Below are 4,714 nucleotides of genomic sequence, written 5' to 3'. Positions count from 1 at the left end.
GGGGAGACCCCTCGAAAGGGGACGGGCGGCCCCTGGGCGAGGGGGTGAGAAGTGGGGGGGATCCCCTAGGACATAGAGACGGGGGTCGGGGTCTCTACCCCGTGTATCCCGCCGGCTCTGCCCCCCCTGCAGCCCGGGCCAGGCTGTGCACGCTGCCCGGAGGGGTGCGGAGCCTGTTTCTCTCCGAGACCCCCGGCAGCAAGACACGCTGCACGCGGGGTGCAGCTGAGAAGGGGACTCACTCACCCCAGGCTTCGAAACATCCTTCCCAGGGCGGGGAGCCCGGTTGGACTCTGCCCCGTGTCGTGCAGAGGTAGCTGGGGAACAGCGAGTGAGCAGCAGCCTGGGGGAGCTCTGCTGAGGGGAGCAGAACAGACATCAGTTGGTAAACAGTGTCTCCTGCTCACCGGCTCCCAGAGCAGCAGGACACAGCCAGGGATGCCAGGTGGCCCAGTTCACACTGCTCGGTTAGGTCATGAAAACAGCCTTTGGGTCTTGCCCAGAGCGGGTCAGAAACCAGCACAGTCACTTCAGGGGGTCATGGCAAAATGCTGGCTGAGAGGAGGAGAAGGGCTGGACCCTCTGGTGCTGTGAGTGATGGTCCAGCACAACCCGCAGCACCAGAGCTGCTTGGTGGTACCTGCACAACCCCACGGGCCAGGCTCCGTGTCAGATGGGCAGCTGCTGGGCTGTAGCTGAGTGCCCTGAGGCTCTGCTCCCTTTCAGGCAGGGCTGGCACACCCAAGTCTGTGTGGCTCCTGTTGCCACCCTGGAGAGCCATTTTTTCTTGAAAAAACACCATAGTGATGCTGTCACCACTGAGCTGGCTCATCCCCTAATAACTCAAATGCATCTCAGATAGGAATCAGACAGTAATGGCACATAGTCTATTGGACATTCATTTCCCAGTTTCCAGTAAAATGCAAAAGGAAAATAAAGCAGCACTGGCATTTCAAGGCAATTATTCAGAAGGGTCAAGAGCTACAGACCAACACAGAGGAGCTGGACAGTGTCCAGTCTCCTTAATGCACAGTGATAAGGTGATAAGGCCTCCAGCTGCCCTGCAGTGAGCGAGGCAGGGCTGGAGCACTTATGATAATCAAGTTTGGGGGCTCCTCTGACCTTACCCACTCCTCAGCTGTTACCATCCACTGCACACAGTAAAATATTCTGCCAGGTGGCCTGGGCCTGCAGGGAGGGCAGAAGGTCTCTGCAGAGCTGGGAGTGCCCCCCTGCCTTTACTTCTCCATTTATAGATTTACAAAGTGCTGCCCAAAACAAGTAGAATCTAAAAACCTGGCAGCATAGATATTTTTTTTCTCCTTATTTTTTTTCTTTCCTGTACAAACTCAGTAAAATAGAGGCCCCATGGGAAGGAGCCCCTGTGCTACCCCTGGGGAGGGAGAGCAGCTCCAGCAGCTGCTAATGGTGAACACCTGCCCTGCAGGGCTGGGCAGAGCTGTACCCACCACTGGTCTCTTTTCTGGTGAAACTGGGCCAAACCTTTTGCTGGTGTAATGTGGGCTGGCAGCTGCCAGGCCACGCCGGCGATGCTGATTTATGCTAATGAAGGGGCGGGGCTGATCTCCTCATGCTATTTGAATCAATAGGAGCACTGCCAGGAGCTTTGACACGGGCATGATGAAATCTCGTGTTCGGCCTCTTAGCCAGGAGCCCACGACTCCTCCCTGTGCTCTCAGGGCAGAGAGGCCTGACAGGGGGTAGGGCAAGGAGCTCCTGGCTCCTCGGGACGTTTCTCTCCAATTAAGGTCTTTCCCTTCTCTTGCAAACTGCCTCTTCGATGGCAACGCAGCCCTCAGCCTGCTCAGGGCCCACAGGAGAAGGGAGCAGTGGCAGAAGTTGTGTGCAGCCACACGGCTGCGTTTTAACCCAAAAACCTTGTCTTACATCAGGTCTAAGTCATTCTTTGTGCTCCGAGTTTCCCTGGGAGTGAGTAACAAAGCAGCTGGCTATGCTGGAGCTGCCTGGGGACTCTATTCCCTCGCCCAGCACAGGCAGAGTGGGCACTGCACAGGCTGAAGTTCAGTGATGGGGTCTCTGGCTGTGGAAGGGAACCAATCCAAAACTACAGGGAAAACATTTTTGTTGAGAAACATCATCTCTCAAACTGCATAAACAAACCAGTTTTGACATATCCGAACAAAGAGCTATAAAAGGAGAATTTGGGAGGAACACGAGTAATGGGCAGTAATTCACATGGTGCCCTCCAGACTGTATTTTTGTAATTTATGTTCCTTGGGGACATTGGCCCATGACTTCCAAAGCACAGAGGAACATGGAAACAGCCCGGCCAGATGTGGGACCCCACTCAGCACCCCTTGTCTGGCAGATGCTCCTGATCTGGTAAGAAAACTTCAGCCCCTGGGAGAACACAGCCTGCTTTCCTGTGGGCCTGAGAGGAGAGACTGCTGGGCATCAGGTTTAGAAGAAATAAAATTTGCATTAGGGAGCTGAAATTCTCTCTCTGCTTTGTGGGGCTATTTCAGAGAGCAGAGGAGCAATAACCTCTGGGGAGGTTAAGTCCTCAGCAGAGGAGAAGGTCACCTGGGCACTGAAATAGCACCATCACCAGAAACATAGGCTCCAGCAAGATTGGCTCTTACTACTTTCCAACTTTTTGTTTACTCTTTTCCAAAAGATCTGTTTCTTCAGCCTGTCCTCTCAGACAGCAATAAAGTGCAATGAACTGCTGCCCTGCACTGCACACCATGACTTTTATGAGCAGAAACCCCAAGATCCCAGAGAACCTTTAGACAAACATGAGCTGCGTTTGTAACTTAAGGCCCATTGAATTTGCAGTTCAATCAGACCAACACAAAGCAGGGAAGTCAGGCAGGACCCCCTACATGTACCCACCTCAGCTGTGGCTGTTTGTCCAGCAGCCTGTTGCCTCCACGGCTGCACGTGCCAGGTGGGCAGTGGTGATGTGGAGATGTCATGTGCCAGGGAACCCCTGCTTTTCCCTGCTGTCCCTCCTGTCACCAGGGTGGCACTTAGCCCCTCACACCCAGCACGGATCCATCTCCTGCCTCAGCAGCTCCCTGTGTCCTGTGCCTGCCTCCACCTCCAAGCAGAATGTGCAAACTCTGGATGTGCCACCACTGAGCCCAGTGCCAGCCCCACTGCTGGCAGCACCCAGACTGTGGCCAGGACAGGGGCACCCCGGCACTGCCACTGCCCGGGGAGGCCAGTGGCTCTGCAGCCAGCTGCAGGTGAGGCACCAGCCTCCCCAAGTCATCGATGTCCTAAGGAGCCTCATCTGCAATGTCCCAAGCACTCCCTTTGGGGAGGACACCTTGGGCTCTCTGGGGAAGTGCTGGTTGCTCTGGGAGCAGGTGGGCAGGGCAGCAGCTCCACCTCACACCCCCCACACCACAGCTCTGCCCCATCTCTCACTGCCACTTTTAGCCACTGTTTTCAGTGTTGTTCTGGCAGCACCAGCTGTGTCCAGGCCCAGCAGAGCTTCTGCTTTGGCTCAGCCTTTTCCAGCTGAGCCCCACACCCTGCTTGTCTGTGCACACTGGAGCACAGCACAGCCACAGGTTCTGCTTCTCATCCTGCAGTTCTGCCCTTTCCAGCCAGACATTGCCCTGTAACAATGGGAGCCTGAGCATCCTGGGCTGGCACCAGAGCTACACAAAGTCCCTCTCTGGCCTGAGCTACAAGCAGCTTGTTGCCAGCAGCAGGTTATTCCCCCCTGAACTTGCTGAGCAGCAAAGATGCGATAAAGTACAGTGAAAACAGTCCCTTGGCCTCTCGACTGGAGGGAGGCTCACACACACTGTGGGAGGTTTCTGGGTTGCTGCTTTGAAAAGTTATTTGAGGTCAGGCTGACTCAGTGTTTCCCAAAAGGGAACAACTCTCATTGTTTCGGTGCAGGTCCAGAGCAGCTGCCAGCACCACTCCCAGGCCCTGGGAGAGGCAGGTGCTTTCTGCACACACAGAGCTGGACTGGACCTGCTAGCCCCAAATTCAAACACAAACCACAGCTCTTTGCTGCAGGGAACTTTTCCACAGCAGGCAGCCAAGTTCTGGGAACTCAGGGGATGCTCCTGGGAGGCAAGGAAGGGACACACCTATGGCAGCCCATGTTCCCTGAGGATTTCTCACCTCCACTTTGCAGGGAGCCTCTGCAGCTCCAGAGATCATGTGTGGCTGGAGATGGCAGAAATGAGCCTTCCCAGTCCTCAAAGAGCCCAGCAGCCCTGCTGTAAGCAACACAGGTCAGAAACCTGGTCCTTTCCAGCCTGTCCAAAAGAGCTGTCTCCACGTGGAGCACTACCAAAACATTTATTGAGAAGAGCATGGGGTGGCCAGGTGCCCCAGGACCCCTCTGCAGCTGACCCCACGGCTGGGAGAGGAGCACAACCTTAGCCAAGGGACAACCAGCCTCTGCCTGCCCAACAGGCACTCCCACTGCCACCCTGAGGGTCTCCTGGAGCATCTTGTGAGCCTCAGAGCATCCTTGAGGAGATGCAGGCGCTTGTTTCCGTGGGGGGGAAATGTGTCCCCCCTCTGGCATGGAGGTGATGCTGGCTGTGCCATCCCTGCATGCCCAGCAGCTGAAGGAGGAGGAAGCAATCCAGCACAGTCACGGCACAAAAAGCTGTGAGTTGCAGGGGCTGGTGCTGCCGGGAGGGCTGGCTGCTCTCCATCCCTCTCTGCCCTGACCTTTGGCTGCTGCTGGCTCCTG

The sequence above is a fragment of the Chaetura pelagica genome, unplaced genomic scaffold (genome assembly GCF_000747805.2).
Source record: "Chaetura pelagica isolate M959 unplaced genomic scaffold, ChaPel_1.0 scaffold1222, whole genome shotgun sequence".
Lineage (NCBI taxonomy): Eukaryota > Metazoa > Chordata > Aves > Apodiformes > Apodidae > Chaetura > Chaetura pelagica.
Note: the sequence above shows the minus strand (reverse complement) of the source record.